Here is a 20,628-nt window from a genome sequence, read left to right on the forward strand (position 1 = left end):
CCCCAGACTAACCCGGGTAGCCTCAGCCTCAACCCTCTGCTACTTGTACATTAAGGAGCTTGAGGTGTATAGACCACTTGTTGTGTAGCCACCAGAGGCCCAATGGAAAATATCTCCATGTTCCTGTGGGTTACATCTTGCAAGTAGTGGGCGGTGAAGGTCACCTGACGCTTCCACATGCCAACTTGCAGTACCTGGGCCACAGAGTAGTATTTCTTGAATGCCAGGGACGTTGCAATGCCCCTGATGTCCATGAGCTCTGGATCGTTCGGAAGGGGGAGGGTCTGAATTGAGAACAAACTCGATTACCTTCCGAATCCAGGAGGAAAAGGTATTCCTTGTGATCTTCCTCTTGACCTTCCCTGTGGTGACAAAAAGTGCTGGCACATGGGGGCAAGCTGCTGCCGTTCTTTTAAGGTAACACCTCAGACTCCTGACTGGGCGAAGTACCAGTTGGTCTGGATCTTCAGTTACAGAAAGAACTCTCAATCCAGAATGGGCCAAACCTAGGGTTCAGCACACCAGGATTTTGAGTCTTAACAATGAAATCAGGGACAAAGCTGAGTACTACTTCTCCCCCATCTCCTTGAGTGGGAGACGTTAAAAGATAGATCCTGCAACTCTTTTGGTAGAAGCCAAAGCGAGTAGGAACACCGTCTTCCATGTAAGATGGAGATCTGTTGCCTGGTCCAACGGTCTGTAAGGAGGACCCTTCAGACTGAAGGACCCGAACCACATTCCAAGAAGGAGGTCTAAGTTCCGACTGGGGACAAGTCATTCCAACGACGAGGAAATATCCATTCCTTTCAGTTTAAAGGTGAGACCTAAAGCTGAGAGGTAGCCTTTGACCGCCAAAACTGAGAGAAACATTTCCTCCGAAAGGTATACCAGGAACTCCACTATTGTTAGAACAGAGGTATCGAGGGGAGGGATACCCCTTCCCTGACACTAGTCACAAAAAAACCGACCACTTCACCAGGACGACTGACGCTGAAAAGTGCCTGATATGTCTAGGAATCCTTTCCGCAACTCGTTGCAAAAAGTCTCTCCGAGAGAGGAGGTACTGGACAGTTTCTAGGCATGAAGTCGAAACAAGGCTACGGCTTTGAGGATGATGTGGGCATGTGGCTGCTTGAGTAGATTGTGTCGTAGAGGAAGTTTCCTTGGAAGCTCTGTCGGGAGTTGCAGAAGGTCAGGGAACCATTCTGAGTAATGCCATAGCAGAACTATTGGAGTCACTGATAAGTTCTTGCTTATCCTGACTTGGCTGAGGACTTTCTTATTAGACAGAACGGGGGAAATACAAACACAACTATGCTGTCCCACCGTTGTTGGAATGCATCTTGCCCAAGAGCCTGGGGGTGAGGGACTAGGGAACAGTAGAGAGGGAGCCTGAAGTTCTGAGCCATTGCGAACAGGTTCACAGTTGGGGAAACAACACAAAAGTTAAGACTTTGTTGGCTACTAGATGATTCAAAGACACTTGGAGCCCACTATCTGAGTTGCTCTGCTTTAATTGTTTGCAAGCACATTCCTGTTGCCAGGAATGACGCGAGTGGATAGGGACACCTAGCTGTCTTCTGTCCATCTGAGTATTTCTACTGCTAGATGGTTTTCTAAGAGATCTATATTATTATTATTATTATGATTTTCTAAGAGATCTATATTATTATTATTATTATGATTAAAGTAATGCCTCACAACATGAAATTCATTCATTCTGGAGTGGCTTTCGTAAAGTGATTTCTTCGTGTTGTGAGTCACATTTTGCATGTAAAACGCCTAATTCGTTCCAAACCCTACAAAACCCCACATTAAATCTTAAAAAAATAAAGCTATAGTATAACCACAATGAAATACTGTACAGCCAAATACATTTGAACCATTCAATATACCTAAACTAACTGTTAATACCTATAAATTAGGTAGTTATCAGAATATAATGTGATAATAAATGGATAAATAGTACAATACATACAGTACAATACTGTATATAAACAAAATATATAGTACCATATGTACTGTACTGTTATTGTTACTCCTACTATAGACTACAGCTACATTTTCTCTTGTGTAAACCTATTTTCTTCAACTATTTTCAATGGGTGACTATGTTATTCTCGGCCTGGCTAGCCAATCTCTTTTCTTAAAATGAAACATTTTTTGCAAAGTGAGTCATAAAAATATTCGCATCCCGTTTCACAGCGTGAAAATTTCGTAAGCAGATTCTTTCGTGAAGAGAGGTATGACTGGTAGTATCATTGTCATAATCATCATCATGACTATTATTATTATTATCCTTATTATTATTATTACTTGCTAAGCTACATCCCTAGTTGGAAAAGCATAATGCTATAAGCCTAAGGGCTCCAACAGGGAAAATAACCAAGTGAGGAAAGAAAACAAAGAAAAATAAAATATTTTAAGAACAGTAACATTAAAATTAATATTTCCTATATAAACTATAAAACTTTAACAAAACAAGAGTAGGGTGCCTGAGTGTACCCTCAAGCAAGAGAATTTTAACCCAAGACAGTGGAAAACCATAGTACAGAGGCTCTAGGCTATGGCCCAACCCAAGACTGGAGAGCAACGGTTTGATTTTGGAGTGTCCTTCTCCTAGAAGAGCTGCTTACCATAGCTAAAGTCTCTTCTACCCTTACCAAGAGGAAAGTAGCCACTGAACAATTATAGTGCAGTAATTACCCCCTTGAGCAAAGAAGAATTGTTTGGTAATCTAAGTGTTGTCAGGTGTATGAGGACAGATGGGAGTCTGTAAAGAATAGGCCAGACTATTCGATGCATGTGTAGGCCAAGGGAAACTGAACCATAACTAGAGAAAAGGATCCAATGTAGTATTGTCTGGCCAGTCAAAGGATCCCATAACTCTCTAGTGGTAGTATCTAAACAGGTGGCTGGTGCCCTGGGAAACCTACTACCTTAAATATACTTGTACCTTTTTGATTCGGACCAACGGCATATGAGACCCCCACCTTCTTTTGATGCATCCTAAAAGAGTATCAGTTCCAGGGGGGGACAAGAAGATTGACCTCTATGCAGAGCTTCTTGTCTACCACCCACCAACTGAGGTCCATCGGTTCTTCTGACCTTAGATGAACCAGTGTGTCCAGAGAATCGCTTGCTGTTGGACCCATGAGGAAATTTTTCCCCCTTCCGATCATCGGAAAATGGGAAGGGCACTGGACTACCTGGTCAACCAATTACCCAGCAGGATGGTCAACAATACACCGGGATTGTGACTGTTTCCCTCCCCTAAGTAATAGCAAGTTTCCTCGAGTGGAGCAAGTGGCTGTGGCTCTCAAATGAGAGTCAATGCTCCTCGGTTCATTCCAATGGGTCAAGAGATTGCGTAGCAAGAGAATATCTCCAGTTGACGTCAACACATGCAACCAATTGCACGCTTCTGCTACAAAGGGGGGGGGATCCTGTCCTCCCTCCAACTGCCACCAATCTAGTGGGGGGTTGGCCAAGTAGGAATGATACAAATCAGTAAACCAAGTAACCAGTACTGATTATGTCATAACAGCGTATCTCATTAGAGATCACTTTTCGGACAAGAGACAGGTCGGTAACTACCTAACGCACCCGACTACTCCCAAAGGATAAGATTGAGATGTATCTTCAATCTATTGTTGGACAGGTAATATGTGCGTAAGTCTATCTATGGACCAGTAACCAAGACGTAGATACGGGTGTAGCCCTCATTATAGTCGTGTCCGGAACTCGGTTAGAGAATGTTGAAAACATTCATAACCGAGATTTCCTCTTTCTTAAACAAGACGAAAACAGTTTGTATTTCTTTGTCTCTGATCGGTAAAAACTGGCATAAATATTGAATATTCCCTTCTAGGGAACGGATGCGCTTATGAGAAGTTTTGGGTCTAGGTATTTCTTAATAAAAAAAAAAGAAAAAGAAAAAAATGTTATTTTGATAATAAAATAAATTTTTGAATATACTTACCCGGTGATTATATAGCTGCAACTTTGTTGCCCGACAGACAACTCTACGGTAAAAACTCGCCAGCGATCGTTACACAGGTTGCGGGTGTGCCCAACAGCGCCATCTGTCGTCCAGATACCCAGTACTCAATGTAAACAAAGACTCAATTTTCTCCTCGTCCCACTGCGTCTCTATTGGGGAGGAAGGGAGGGTCCTTTAATTTATAATCACCGGGTAAGTATATTCAAAAATTTATTTTATTATCAAAATAACATTTTTCAATATTTAACTTAGCCGGTGATTATATAGCTGATTCACACCCAGGGGGGTGGGTAGAGACCAGCAATATATGTTTACACTTTTATGAGCTAAGAGTTTTTATTTCATTTTAGAAGTTATCAAAATAACAAAAACAAAATAAATAGGTACCTGGTAAGGAAGTCGACTTGAACAATTTCTCTGCCTTTTAAGTACGTCTTCCTTACGGAGCCTCGCGATCCTCTTAGGATGCTGATCGACCCCTAGGATCTGAAGTATCAAGGGTTGCAACCCATACAACAGGACCTCATCAAAACCCCTAATCTAGGCGCTCTCAAGAAATGACTTTGACCACCCGCCAAATCAACCAGGATGCGAAAGGCTTCTTAGCCTTCCGGACAACCCAAAAAACAACAATAAAAACATTTCAAGAGAAAGATTAAAAGGGTATGGAATTAGGGAATTGTAGTGGTTGAGCCCTCACCCACTACTGCACTCGCTGCTACGAATGGTCCCAGTGTGTAGCAGTTCTTGTAAAGAGACTGGACATCTTTCAAGTAAAATGACGCGAACACTGACTTGCTTCTCCAATAGGTTGCGTCCATTATACTTTGCAGAGATATATTTTGCTTAAAGGCCACGGAAGTTGTTACAGCTCTAACTTCGTGCGTCTTCACCTTAAGCAAAGTTCGGTCTTCCTCACTCAGATGTGAATGAGCTTCTCGTATTAACAATCTGATAAAGTCTGACCAAGCATTCTTTGACAAAGGCAAGGATGGTTTCTTAACTGAACACCATAAAGCTTCAGATTGGCCTTGTAAAGGTTTAGTACGCTTTAAATAGAACTTAAGAGCTCTAACAGGGCATAAGACTCTTTCTAGTTCATTGCCTACGATCTCCGATAAGCTGGGGATATCAAAAGATTTAGGCCAAGGCCGAGAAGGCAGCTCATTTTTGGCTAGAAAACCAAGTTGTAGCGAACAAGTGGCTTTTTCTGACGAAAATCCTATGTTCTTGCTGAAGGCATGAATCTCACTGACTCTTTTAGCCGAGGCTAAGCATACCAGGAAAAGAGTCTTAAGAGTGAGATCTTTCAGGGAGGCTGATTGTAACGGCTCCAACCTGTCTGACATGAAGAATCTTAGTACCACGTCTAAATTCCATCCAGGGGTAGCCAAACGACGCTCCTTGGTGGTCTCAAAAGACTTAAGGAGGTCTTGCAGATCTTTATGTTTGGAAAGATCTAAGCCTCTATGCCGGAAGACCGATGCCAACATGCTTCTGTAGGTCTTGATAGTGGGAGCTGAAAGGGATCGTCCTTTTCTCAGGTATAAGAGAAAAACAGCTATTTGAGCTACAGAGGTACTGGTCGAGGATACAGAAACTGACTTGCACCAGTCTCGGAAGACTTCCCACTTCGATTGGTAGACTCTAATGGAAGACGCTCTCCTTGCTCTAGCAATCGCACTGGCTACTTCCTTCGAAAAGCCTCTAGCTCTCGAGAGTCTTTCGATAGTCTGAAGGCAGTCAGACGAAGAGCGTGGAGGCTTTGGAGTACCTTCTTTACGTGTGGCTGACGTAGAAGGTCTACCTTTAGAGGAAGACTACTGGGAACGTCTACTAACCATCGAAGTATCTCGGTGAACCATTCTCTCGCGGGCCAGAGGGAAGCAACTAACGTCAACCTTGTCCCTTCGTGAGAGGCGAACTTCTGCAGTACCTTGTTGACAATCTTGAACGGTGGGAATGCGTAGAGATCCAGATGTGACCAATCTAGGAGGAAAGCATCTATATGTATTGCTGCTGGGTCCGGGACTGGAGAGCAATAGATTGGAAGCCTCTTGGTCAGCGAGGTTGCAAAGAGATCTATGGATGGTTTTACCCCAAGTGGCCCAAAGTCTCTTGCACACATCCTTGTGGAGGGTCCATTCGGTTGGAATTACTTGCCCTTTCCGACTGAGACAATCTGCTATGACGTTCAAGTCGCCTTGGATGAACCTCGTTACTAGGGAGATGTCTTGACCTTTTGACCAGATGAGCAGGTCCCTTGTGATCTCGTACAACGTCAGTGAGTGGGTACCTCCTTGTTTGGAGATGTACGCCAAGGCCGTGGTGATGTCCGAGTTAACTTCCACCACTTTGCCTCGAAGGAGAGACTTGAAGCTTTTCAAGGCCAGATGTACTGCCAACAGCTCCTTGCAGTTGATATGCATGCTCCTCTGACTCGAGTTCCACAGTCCTGAGCATTCCCGACCGTCTAGTGTCGCGCCCCAGCCCACGTCCGATGCGTCCGAGAAGAGAACGTGGTTGGGAGTCTGAACAGCCAGGGGAAGACCCTCTCTTAGGTTGATATTGTCCTTCCACCAAGTCAGACAAGACTTTATCTTTTTGGAAACCGGGATCGAGACCGCTTCTGGCGTCTTGTCCTTTTTCCAGTGAAAAGCTAGATGGTGTTGAAGAGGACGGAGGTGTAGTCTTCCTAGTGACACAAATTGTTCCACGGATGACAGCGTCCCTACCAGACTCATCCACAGCCTGACTGAGCAGCGTTCCTTCTTCAGCATCTTCTGGATGGATAGCAGGGCTTGATCTATTCTGGGGGCTGATCGTCTTGTTGTTCAGCAACGTCCTCATCAGAGGGTTCCTCATCCGAAAACTGATGAGGAAACGGCAACGGAGTGGGCAACGTCTGGCTCGCTGAGTCCGGTCGCACTGGTGGATGCGTGACGGAGCCGGACGCAACATCATGGAACTGCTGCACAGTCTGTGAACTGTCAACAACCATGGGTGCGCGAGGAAGCACAGCGTCAACCCGAGACTGTCTAGACCGTCTGGGTTGTGCAGTCAACACCCTACCGGGTTGCTGAGGTTGACGCACTGCGTCAAAACAAGTCACCTCTGCTGGTTGTTGAACGTCCTGAACGTCAACAACCACCTCCAAGCGTCGCTTAACGTCAACGTGCGGCTGGCAACCCACACTGGGTCGCATCGGTGGAGGAACCACCTCAACTGGCAGACGCGAGTAGGTTACCTCAGCGTCAACAGGGCGCACAACCGACAGGTTGGAAGGTTGTTGGCCAGAAGGTTCGGTAGCAACCTTCTCCGCATTAAAGTCCTCTATCAAGGACGCAAGCTTGGACCGCATGTCTTGCAGCAAAGCCCATTTAGGGTCTACGGGAGCAGGTGTGGCAACAGACGGGGTTAGCGACTGAGGCGGTACCGTTTACCATCCCTGAAAGCCTTGTTATGCATGACATAATTGTACAGCAAAACTTCAAAGGCTCGAAAACAGCTGTGAAGTTGACCTGTAAACAACTTGGAGCGTCTCCTGGCCAGGCGCCAGGGAGAGTCTACGAGAATTGAGAAGTTATCTGGGCAGAGGCATGAACTCCCAAGCCGAGAACTTCTCTCGTGTCATATCAGACTCTCGCTCTATAAACCAGTTTAAAAGAAGGGAAAGCAAAGGCTGTATCCCCCAAACTCCTCCTGGTGAAAAACCAGTCGCCTAGCCAACGTAAAGCTCTCTAGGAGAGCGAGAGCGCACTAGCTTAAAAACAACGGCTTCGAAGTAGCTAGGCCTAGTGTAAGCTCTGACGTTTAGGCGAACGAGGAGCAGCAGTTACAAAAAGATCCGGACAAAGATCCTTAAAAAACTCATCATGATTTAATTAAAGTCCATAGGTGGCTAAGCAGCTTTAGGCTCCTCTCCATCTGACAGAGTCCTCAAGGGAATATCAGTAGGAGGGGGAACAGCAACTTCCTCATCTACAGGAACCTTGTCCGATAAAAGCTGAGTCTCAAGCAAGGGAGAGACCTATCGTGGTGGCAATGCTTTACAAGCAGAGTCCACACGCACTGGTGCATTAGTAGCGGACCAGAACGCAACGTCATGTAACTGCTTGACAGTCTGTGAACTGTCAACAACTGAACTGTCAACCACAACAGGTGCGTGAGGACACACAGCGTCCACTCGAGACTGCTTTGACTGCCTAGACTGAGCAGTCAAAACAACTCTAGAATGCGGAGGTTGACGCACAGCGTCAAAACAAGTCAACTCCGATTGTTAGTGAACGTCTTGAACGTCAACAGGAGCATCAGCAAGTGGCCTAACGTCCAAATGCGGCTGAAAAACTACACGAGACCGCATCGAGTGTGGTTCTAAACAACCTGACTGACGTGACTAAGCTACGCCAACGTCAACAGTAAGCACAAAGGAACGTTAGGTTGGCTGAAAGCCAGGATATCGATGAGATAAACGGCTAGACTCAACGGACTAATCGGCAGAATAGTCTTCCATAAGGGAGGCAAGCATATACTGCATGTCTTGCCATACAACCCATTAAGGATCAACGGAAATGGTTGTGGTAAGAGACGAGGGTAACGTCTGTGACCGCAACACTTTGCCTACAAAAAAAGACTCTCGGAGTCTGTGTTACGCTTTTGTTAGGCGGCGAGCAGTTATCCGATGACTGCATAGGGTCAGAGCTGTCCTAATGGTTGTAACCAGGATGCTGGACCTGTCCTGAAAGGACTGACTTTCGCTTAAGGGCTTCGAAACCTTGTGACAGGTTTCTTATGCGAAAAGCCTTCGGATGACGAGAAACAACGTCTCTCTCGTCTTATGGTAGGGGAGATCTTGGTAAGATACACCCGATACCATAGAGGGAAAACGTCTGTTCGTTGGTCAAGGCCTCTCGAACCCATAAGTCGTTTGACATTACTTCTCTCCTGGGCTTGGGAGCATGCAAGAGGTCCCGGACTAGGTGAACGACAGGCACGAACAGACGAACCCTCGGACGCAACACTGTAACACTTTGCGCATATCACTTTATCACTTCGATTTTCTGTTTTGCACTTATTTCACTGAAATCGAAACTTTTACTGATTTCTACCTGAAATACGCAATTCTACCCTTCATTAAAAGGTAGTAATTGCGAAATCAGTCGTATAATGCAAGCTCATTAATACCAGCAAAAAACAGAAAACATATTTTAAGATAAAAAAAATCAGTGGCTGGGAAAGAGACTAAACACTAGTTCATATAACTACGTTTTCAATCTCTCACCGCACATAGCCTGGGGACGAGAATAAAAAACTAAAAACGTTTTATCCTTCCTCCCCGTACAGCGACTAGGGACGAGAGTAACTCGAGAACAACGTTACCCGCTTGAACGGAACGTTTTCTCTCCTCTCTCTCCCTCCGTCTCTATCTCTCTCTCTCTTGATTTCGCACCTAAGAGAAGAGCCCAATTATATTTCGTCAAAAAAACATGTTATTTGACTAAAGGAAAAAACAAAGGTTTTTCAAATAAAAAGTTCCTTTAAAATAGAATTTAAAACATTTAAGCTAAGAAAGAATGAACAAAACGTCAGAATCGATTTACTCTTACTGCAAAGTGAAACCGTGATACACTCTCTCTCTATCGTAACGATAGAGCGCATGTTGAACGTCCTGAACGTCAACAACTGCGTAGCATAAATAAACTAAACGTTAGTTCATCTTTGAAAACAGTACGAAGACTATCAAAGAAATTCTTTCATAAAATATTACATTTAAAAAGTTTTAAATCCTTAGCTCTTTAAAAGCTAATTACGATATAAAGGGCTCAACGTTGATTAACTTCGGTTTCCAAGTTAGGACCGCCTACTCTCAGGAAAGGTCTATATAAACAAAACATTAAAATTATTTTTATATGTTTATAATAAATGGAAAGTTAATCGAAGAGGCCTAATAAAGGCGGAGAGATATAAAATATATAGAGGAAAATCTATAACGTGATAAGATAATTACTAAAAGCCTAAACACACTTCCGTCTAAGGGCAGGGTCGGCCATTTAAAAGTGAAAGAAAGTCCATACTCTCTTTGTCACCATAATTAAATCTATCCAAAACGAGTTCAAGATTTAAGATGAAGATAAAACACCTGCATAGCGAAAGCTCAAAACTAGAATAAAGTACTTCACCAATTAGTTGTGAAAAAAACTCCAGTTTAGCAACAGCGAGTAAGTACGTCTTGTCGATAGCTCGACAGAGAGAAAATTGAGTCTTTGTTTACATTGAGTACTGGGTATCTGGACGACAGATGGCGCTGTTGGGCACACCCGCAACCTGTGTAGCGATCGCTGGCGAGTTTTTACCGTAGAGTTGTCTGTCGGGCAACAGAGTTGCAGCTATATAATCACCGGCTAAGTTAAATATTGAAAAAAATGACTTTGATAGGAAAGAAAGGAAGGAAGTGCCTATGAAGGTAGATCGCATATGCAGTACTGTATCTTTGGTTACAGGAGGGTAGACATGTAATGTACAGTATAACCTGGTTTTCCGTAAGGGATATAACCATTACAATTTATTAGAAGAGTTCTAATTGTCAGATGGTCTCTAGCCCTTTTACGCAAAAGGATTGCTTGCCCGCATATGTACTTGGCCATCTGCTGTAGCGCATGTGTAATCTTTGCCTAGGGGTAAACGTTAGAAAACGGCATTAAGCCCGGTTGAGGGAATAATGTATGTGCGACGAATCACAACATTATTGCCCAAGCTATTTTTGATCGTCGAATAGCTGTAGTATTTTTTAAAGATGTGAGTGCATATGCACACAAACAAAACGTACTGTTATTGTAGCGATCATCCCTCCGTTGGTAATGAAAAGATGACAACGTTTGTTGGTATCATTTGAAAATGTAAGCTAGCACTGCTCCCTTGGGACTGAAAGCTTTGAGACAATAACCCTATAAGGGTAAAATGAATAAAAAGTCTCTGAAGCCTATTGTGTAAAATGAGAATTCTTTGTGCCCAGGAGCACAATGACAGTATGCGGCTGACTCAAACACTCGATAGAAACCATGTTTGTGGCAATGACCTTGCGATTTTGTGGAGAGAGCGCATGCACCACAGAAGATCTTATGGTCTTTTATGGAGTTTTAAATAACGCCTGTCGAAGTTTTGTAAACTTCTCAGGAACGTGTTTCCAAAAATGGGTGTAGCCTTATTATGTGAGGGTTTGCTCACCAAAAATAATACATTTGGCAGGTTCGCAAGCGGTTGCAATCGACCGCTTTCTCGTATTAGGTTGCCATCGAACGCCTTCTCGCTAGTAAGAAAAAACTACCTTCTAATGCAGGCAAAACCTGCCAGAAAGAATTGAACTGGAATCTAAAAATTCTTTCTGGCGTGCTTCCATCCAGGCAGTAGCAAGACTGACGGTGGTTCCTCAGTAAACAAAAGGAGCGAGCATGGATTGGATGACCAAACCTGGGGGGGGGGGGAAATCAACCATAGAGCTTTCAGAGTAAACTCCGGGTCGCGCAAACCGTGAGGTTTGGCGGTATGAGAAGGAGGGAGAGCGGTAGTAAGGTAGTAGTCTTTGGGGGAGAGAGCGGCAGTATGACCGTCCTCTAACGAGCCAGAAAGAAAAGTGGTTGATCAGTCCAGGTGTGTGAGTAAGCGGCAGCTATCCCTCCCACCCGCTAAATAGCGGTTGGGGTAGTTATCCCTCACCAAAATTATTATAGCTTGTCTTTCAGCTTCACCAAAAGTAATACCCCTATAAATAGCAAAGGGTTTATATTTGTGCAAGAACAAACAACCATTAAGATGAAATGTGTGTGGGGAGATGAGACAGTCAATTAATCTAATATATCTTTTCCCAGTCAATTAATAGAGTATTTCTCTGAAAAGCAAACTTTAAAAATACGCCTCCTTCACTTTTAATACCAATATCAACACAATTACTAACATGACAAAATGACAAATTCAGAGATAATTTGTATTAATCCTAACGATACAAGCATGACAAATTCGGAGATAATTTGTATTTTTCCCTAACTAATACAAACCTGGAGTTACTTAAGTGGATTATCTATCAGCGTAGCTGGAAGGTAGCGATTACATTTTAATTGCGAGGTGGTAACCCTGCCCAACTGCTTGAGCGGGTAGGCTGGGGGTACCCAGTCGCCCTTATATATATTTTGCAGCAGTGAGAGACGTCACTTTTGATTGCAGGCAGGACTTCTGGGGGACAGGTGATGGCGGGCCAATTTATATATATAACTCCAGGTTCGTAATAGTTGAGGAAAAATACAAATGATCTCCGAATTTGTACCATACTAACAACTTTCCATTATTTAGATGGTTGACTAACTCTTAGGTGGGTGGAAGTCCTAGATCTGGCATGGACATTGACCCGGTTTTACCTAGTACAGTACTGTATATGACTTTGGTCTAGGGAAAACTCTGACACCTCACTAAAATATACAAAGTGAGTATAATAGCTGCCTGTGCAATGCAGTGTAATGGAGGTTGTTGTCTTGTATTAACAGCTGAGTTTATATAGGAAAACAAAACGTATCCAATTGCTCCCTCGAAGAAAGCAATGGGGACGTGGACAGTATAAAAATTTTATAACTTATACTAGGCTACACAAGGGAAGTGATAATTACCTGCAGACGTTGAAGTCACCTAGCAAAGGGACCCATGGTGCTGTACCCCAAGAGAGGGGAAGAGGAAGAAAGGAAAGCCAAACATTCTACTCATTCATCCCCGTCTTAACCCGGGTAATCAATGCCCTCAACCAACTGCTACTTGTCCATCAAGGAGCCTGAGGTATCTTAAACCACTTGTTGAGCAGCCACCACAGGAACGTATCGAGTCTCCTGTGGGTCATGTCTTTTAAATAATGGTCTGTGAAGGTGGTCTGTCTCTTCCACACGCTTGCTTGAAGAATTTGTAACACAGAGAAGTTGCTTTTGAATGCCAGGGAAGTGCTGATTCAGCTGACCTCATGGGCTCTAGGACGACAAGCCTGAGGAAGATCGGGAGCCAAAGCTCTTTCAACTACTTGCTGAATCTCTTCTTTACTCTCCCTGAGCTAACAAACAGGTGTTAGTCAGGGCCATGTTGCTGCAGTGCATATAAGATAGCATCTCAAACTCCTCACTGGGCATAGTAACAACTAACCTTGATCATTGGTTACGGAACAAAGACTCGCAATCTGAAAGAGACCGAATCTATGGCCAAGCACTCCGGGATTTTGAGTCTTAGCAATAAACTCAGGGATGAAGCCGAGTGTCACTCTCCCCCATCCCCTCAGATGGGCATTGTCACACTAGAGGCCATGTAGTTCACTGACTCTCTCTGCCAAGGCTAAAGTGAGCAGGAATGCCATCTTCAAAGGGAGATTTCTGTCAATACCATGGCGTAATGGTTTTCAGGAGGTCCTTTTAAGGATCTCAAGACGCAAACCACGTTCCAAGGAAGAGGCATAATCTCTGACTGAGGACAAATTATCTAATAACTCCGTAGGAGTAAAGAAAGCTCCAACGAAGAGGAAATATTCACTCTTTTCAGCTTAAAGGCTAGGCTCAAGGCTTGCGATAGCCTTTCACTGCCAAGACTGAAAGGAGCTTTTCCTCCCGAAGGTATACAAGGAACTCCGCTATTACTGGAATACAGTACAGTCGGGCCTCGTTAATCGCGGTTTCGGTTTATTCCGGCCAATGAAAAGAGAAAAAAAATAATTCTTTGTGATGATTGTTTACCCAACATTAAGAATTTGATTTCTAATAGTTGGCAAGAGCATTGTGATGGCCAAGAACAATGCAATACCTATTAAATTAAAATTCTCATAAAAATTGCGATAAAGTTTAAGATGGGCGATGATTTAAAATAGACTGCGCTCCAGCGCTGCGTGCCACTACCTATCTCTACACCCAGATGGTCCTAGCTCTCTCTGCACAATGTATATCCATTTACTGGGGTAAAAAATTACAGCTATATTTGAAATAAACTGGATTTTGATTAAACTTTTGTCTCACTTAACTGTATCCAATAATAATGCATGTAATATTCACATTTTACAATCGTATTTATAATTAAAAACAGGGAATTATATTCTCATGCATTGAATACATTCAATCAGCTGATCAAAACTCCCCTATTATTAAGGCATTCTACCGATGGATATTTTAAATTTGCTAAAAGACACAATTATTACTTGATCTATCTTTTACCAATCAGCATATGATTTCCAAGTTTTATTTGAAATACTTCTCTCATATTTTATTTACTTGTACTGTGAGTTGAATCGCATAACATTAACCGGAGTTTCTTTCATGTTACCAATGCACGATACAGTATTTTATAGTTTTTAGATCTGTGATGCTTGATTATAAAGCCTCTATATATATATATATATATATATATATATATAGAGAGAGAGAGAGAGAGAGAGAGAGAGAGAGAGAGAGAGAGAGAGAGAGAGAGAGAGTAAATATGAATGATATATATATATATATATATATATATATATATATATATACATATACCAGGATATATATACAGTATATACACACACACATAGATATATATATATATATACAGTATATATATATATATATATATATATATATATATATATATATATATATATATATATATATATATATATATATATATATATATATATACAGTGGAACCTCTACATACGAATTTAATCCGTTCCAGAACCAACTTCGGATGTAGAAAATGTTTGGATGTCGAAACGAATTTTCCCATAAGAATACATTGAAATAGGATTAATCCGTGGTTGAGCCCAAAAACCTATGATAACTTCTTAATAAACTACTACACATAATTTTCCCATGAGAATAATGAACACTAAATTAGATAATAGACGTGTAAATAAGAAGAATAGACATGTAAATAAGAAGAATTAGCAAAAAATGATAAATAAGAAACGGGCTTTTAGCGTCACTTTACCTTAAAAACTCCAGCGCAGGTGTTGTTAGTCTTGCTACGCAGAGAGGAGACGGACGGGCGGCGAGGAGGTAGAGAGGTTAACTACGATAAACATACACTACCGTAACTTATTCTAACTTACACTAAGTGAACTTTAACATAACTTAGCTTATTTTTTTTTTTTATAATTTATATTTTTTTTATATTTTCTTTTTTTCTTTTTGATAATTAATTTTAATCACTTTCACTCTCTACACTTAAAATTGATTGAATTTTTTTCTCTTCACTCTTTGCTGTTTTCTTTGAACCACTTCCTTCCTCTTCATCACGAGTTCGCTTCGTAGTTTTTTTAAAGAAGCTATCGATAGAAAGTTGCTTGGTACAGCTTTTCAGAATGTTTCGAAAATAAGTTAGGGAAACATCATCAAACTGCGCAACTACACGACAAACCTGCAATTTCTTTGGATGGTATTTGTCGATGAAGTCGACCACATCTTGATATTTTCCTAACACCTCTTTTATTTGCGCGGAACTAATTGCAAGTTCACTCATGCTTTTCAATAATTCCTTGCTTTACTTCTAAAGAAAGCATTCCCTTATTCCTTTTCTCACCACTACCACTACCACTTGCGAAACTAAGCCTTTTAGGACCCATGATTTTCGTAAAATACCGTAAAAGGATGAACGTAAAAAATCACGATTAAAACACAATTAATAGCAGAACGCACAGGGCACAACCACATAAAGCCAACGAGAACAGAGGACTGACCCAAGCCACGCTAATTGAGGGTCCCTCCGAGGTTGAAGTGCTGCCTTCTATTGGCGGAAATAAAAAACACATCAGGCGCTATGAGCACCGACTACGCATACGAGTATTGTTTACTTCGGGCGTCGAAAAAAAAATTCGGGTGTAGAGTAGGAACGTGTTCGAATTGTACTTCGCATGTCGAAAAATTCGGATACATCCGGTACGACGAAAATTGCTTACTTCGTGTGTCGAAATAAAATTCGGGTGTAGAGTCAAAAATTTGCTCGAATTTTACTTCGGATGTTGGAAAATTCGGATGTAGAGGTTCCACTGTATATATATATATATATATATATATATATATATATATATATATATATATATATATTATATAAGTAAGGATCTATTTGCAATTTACTTTTAGTAGGTTCTGTGGCCTTTTAAAAATCTCGAAAGTGTTAAATAATCATGTTTGGTCCTTTCTTTCACACCTAAAGTCCAAGGTTCCCACCTGTGGCCGTTAAGAAGGGGGGGGGGTCCATAACGGTAAAACGGCTTATTTCTAGTGGAAATAAAGTTCAAATTCGTTGAAAGCAGACTATTGACTGAAGGAAAAGATGTTTGAAATGTTGTCCTGTATTGTTCTATAATTTTACCGAGAGCAATGACGAATATGTGATTCAAAAAGTTATAATTTTGTGTACCAACATCCCCGTAAATACACGTAATCAAGTAAGGGGTATATATAGTACAACTGCTACAAACTCCCTGTGAGAAAATGAAAGGCCTGATGTTCTACATAGGCTTCTGTGTTTTGAACATTTTTGATAACTATTATCTGGCAGAAACTAAGGTTTTTGAGTTAGAGTAGTCGACCCACTTACTAATAAAATTTACCAAATTTCAAAAAGTATCAATAACATAAAATAAGAACAGCATGGTCATACTTAAGGTGTTCCCAACGGTTTAGATGACTATAAGTAGCGGAGGTAAAATTATAATTATCAAGGTTTATCTCAATATTTGTTAGGGTAATTCTATACAAAATTTTCAGATGAATTACTTATTGCTTTATTATAAGCTGACCCTTTTCTGATGAGGATCAATATTTTTACCTTATTTGTTAACCTTTCCAGTCTTAGGGGACCCCCAGTGGGAAACCAGGATTTTTGGGTGGGGAATGCGTTAAAGAGTCCGTTTTCACATACGAATAATGGCACATGTAGAATTACCTATAAACAAGGCCACCAGCTAACCCAAACATACCACCTAACCTAACCTAGCAGCCGTATCCTTACCCAGCGGGGATTAAGTGGGGGGCTTTGCCCCATCTGCTACCCCCCCTTACACAGCCATATTAAATGCTAACCTAAACATACCACCTAACCTAACCTAGTAGCAGTTTCCTTAACTAGCAGGGGGAGCGAAGCCCACCTTCGACCCTCCCTTGCACAGCCATATTAAATATAAGACAGCCTAAAACCCTTTGTGTACTTAATAGGTTGCAGGATACAAGCGAGCTGCCATCTTTAAGAATGCATGGAGCCTATGATCCAATACTTTAAAATGTAATCTAAAATAGGCAAGAGCCAAGTATCCAATAAACTGATCCTTTCAACGACCGTATTTAGGCAACAGATTCTTTAAATCCCGCCACCACCTCTCAATAGTATTGGTATGAGCTCCAGTGTGCGGGTCCACAAAGTTCAAAGAGTGGATGACTCTTAAGTGAAGAAATCCCTCCTCATTTAAGCAATCGTATCCCTTCCAACAGTACTTTTTTACAGGAACAGGAAAGAAATCTCTATTCTCCCTGCAAATCCCCCCAAACACCCACTGGCCTGTCGCTACTCTGCCTACATTATATTTTTGCCTTCCAAAATTGCTCTCATTGATTTTAACAGTTTTACCTGGGCTACCAATCTTACCTTTCTGACACAATACCCTATCCACAATAACCTCACGAATGAATGAGCACCAATCATTTATAGTTTTGTGAGAAATTCTTAATTAATTTTCAACAAATGTATAACTAAGTTTAACACCAATATAATTACTGTATATACAAGAAACAAAGATTCTATATCTGAATAATACTTTTCAAAACAAGTTCCCTTAAAAATGGTTATGTAAAAACAACGCATTTTTGTTAATATCAAGTCAGCACTTAGAACCACAGGTGGGGCAAATAGTGTCACTTTACTTTTAACAACATTGTAATCTTGGCAGTACTTTATCATTCTTTTGATGTTACCACAATATTGCAAAACAAAATCTTTAAAATTTAAATAACAATTGAGACAAGAACTTGTAAGAAAATCCACAGAAATTGATGTTAAAGTAGATGATAAACGAGAAACAGCACCACAAGTTGAAGGTTGACACGCCTCCATAGCTCTCAAAAGACTGAAAAATTAGCGGTGGATAGTGTGTGAAAAGTGTTCAGTTTCCTAGTAAAACTCGCCTGATTGGGTATTCAGGTCACGTGACTCTAGTTTTGGGAGCCTTTGTATATCAGCGGCCAGTTCCTCACACACCGATTAAAAATGGACATCAACAAACCTAAACCTTCCCCCCCTAACCTAATCTACAAGCCGTGTCCTTACCTACTTACCTAAAGGGAGGGCTAACGGCCCCCTTCCTTACACTGCCGTATTCTAAGTTGGAGATAATAATACATACAGGTAACCGCTATCGTACATTCACCCCTAGTTTTGTTAATATGCTAGCCCTTAGTGAAATGTGGATAATCATCATTGGTTAAAAACTCTGACGTTTGGGTGACGTCTTGCTACTTAGAATACAGGGTATGATTTTACTGGACCTTCATTTCATCCGAAATAACAGCAACTAGTTCGGCTACTTATAGTTAGTCGAATTGGTTGTTCTGTTTATTTTCGGTTGAAATGATGGTCAAATTCGTTCAAATCATGTTATTTACTACAGGAAAACATATTTTCTAAGCAAAATGACAATCTGTAATACAGTAAAACTTTACCGAATACAGTCGATGATGTAATAATGACGATCTATGTTTTTTTAACGTACAAACGAGAGCTCAGTCTCAAGAGGAATTTGAGAGTTATGAAGTCAAGGGACTTGGTTTTTTTTCTGGAGGGTCAAATTTAATTTTGATTTTTAAACCCCTTATAGACCTAGCGCTGCTTAGATCTATATATCAAACGTAACCTCGGACTTCCCTCTTTTTGGTGAAAGTACTTAAATTTGATAACTTGGAGCCTTTGTATATCAGCGGCCAGTTCCTCACATATTGATTAAAATGAATATAAACTAACCTAAAATTTCCCCCCTAACCTAACCTACATGCCGTGTCCTTACCTACTTACCTAACGAGGGTGGGCTGACGCCCCATGCGACCCCCCCTTACACTGCCGTATTCCATGTTAGCTGTACTAATACATACAGGTGGCCGCTATCGTACATACACCCCGATAACTTTCTGGAGGAGCTATTGTATAGATTTACCATTTGCTTGTTGACTCACAAAGCCCTTACAAGTGATAAGCCTAAATATCTTCGTGATTGCTTGGTCCGCTACCCTGAAGCTACCAGCGCCGCTGTAAGAGTTAGACATGCTGATGACCCACATAGACTATTCGAAATTAGTGTGAATCATGCAATAGGAGGAAGAACGTTCAGTTATGCTACACCGAGACTCTTTAACGACCTTCCACTCGATGTCAAGAATAGCAATAATGTGGCAGCTTTCAAGAAAAACCTGAAGACTTATCTTTTTAGAAAGTGAAAACTATTAAGCCTGAATACAAATGCTAGCGAAATAACTGATAACGTTACGGAGCAAAATATACACTGGAAAGAAATTATTTTTTCACACACCAAGGCCCGCCTGAACAGACCTTGTGTTTGATGGAGGGCGAGAAATAAACCCGTAAAAGTAAAAAGTATTAGCCCCATTAATAAATGTCCTTTTCGAAGAAAATGAGTTTTCCTGTAATACAATTTTTTTTTTTATATTAGAAAATGTTCTAACCAGAAACCTAGTTTTTCTAGTTATGGTAGTCGACCTACCATAACTAAAAAATTATGAGTTTCTTTTTCCGCTAATTACCCTTGTCATTAACGTTCAAACCAACATTAAAGACATCATGTGCCACTCTCATACTCTCCGCAATAATTAGTTTACTATTCTATAACTTTACACCTTACCTTGGTGTAGGGTAACACTACACAAAACACAGTATTTGTTACCTAAGAGAATCTATCATAACTGCTGTACATCTGGTTGTAAATGAAAAGTCAAATATTTCAACTAAAACTACACAACATCAGTTCAGGCAACCTCACCTGGTTTATACACGTTGAATTTTACGAATATGTTGCAAAGTTGGGCACTTGCAAGATAGAGTAAATCGTAATCAAATGTGTAATACGTAAGTGGCTGACTCACTTGACGCAGTGTTGATTCACGGATGGATTCCGATCTTCTTCCTGGCGACCCGAATTTGACGTCTGGACAAAACAAACTTCGTCTGCTGCCCTGGTAACCAGGGAAAATACACAATTATTCACAAATTCTAAGAAGGTTCAATCCACTGCTTGTATATTTAATATCATTCTTAATTTATATTATCTTTTATTTCAGTTGACTATAGACTTTAGGGAAGTACCTGGAATCTTCCTGATGATAAGCACAATTGAAATCCAATTTTCGTTTGCTACCATAAAAACTAGTAGTATTTTCTAGTTGGGTCTTTAATATATAAAAACGTATGTAATATATCTCAGATATTTATCACATCCACCTTGATAAATTTTCTAATCTTTAAGCTGTAAATAAATCACTCTCATATATAAGAGAAAATTATTCATTTTAGTATATCCTTCTTAAATCATCCTAAAAGATAAAAGTTTCAGCGCAATATTTCGCATTACACGAAAACTTTTA

The 20,628-nt window shown here is 41.0% G+C and overlaps 1 protein-coding gene across 9 annotated transcripts in view; it reads right to left on the reverse strand.

Annotated features, from left to right (window-relative positions):
- LOC137657737 (tubulin-specific chaperone C-like) overlaps positions 1-20,277 on the reverse strand; it is a 129,296-nt gene extending 109,019 nt beyond the window's left edge. For 7 of the 9 annotated variants that reach the window (XR_011047196.1, XR_011047194.1, XR_011047195.1 and 4 more), the window contains exon 1: positions 20,028-20,186. The gene's annotated coding sequence lies outside the window, so the exon portion shown is untranslated. Of the gene's footprint in view, positions 1-20,027 lie in introns of all 9 variants that reach the window. The other 2 variants (XM_068392199.1, XM_068392200.1) reach the window with 2 other exon arrangements.
- Between the last annotated feature and the right edge of the window lie 351 nt (positions 20,278-20,628).

The sequence above is a fragment of the Palaemon carinicauda genome, chromosome 18 (genome assembly GCF_036898095.1).
Source record: "Palaemon carinicauda isolate YSFRI2023 chromosome 18, ASM3689809v2, whole genome shotgun sequence".
NCBI classification, from domain to species: domain Eukaryota; kingdom Metazoa; phylum Arthropoda; class Malacostraca; order Decapoda; family Palaemonidae; genus Palaemon; species Palaemon carinicauda.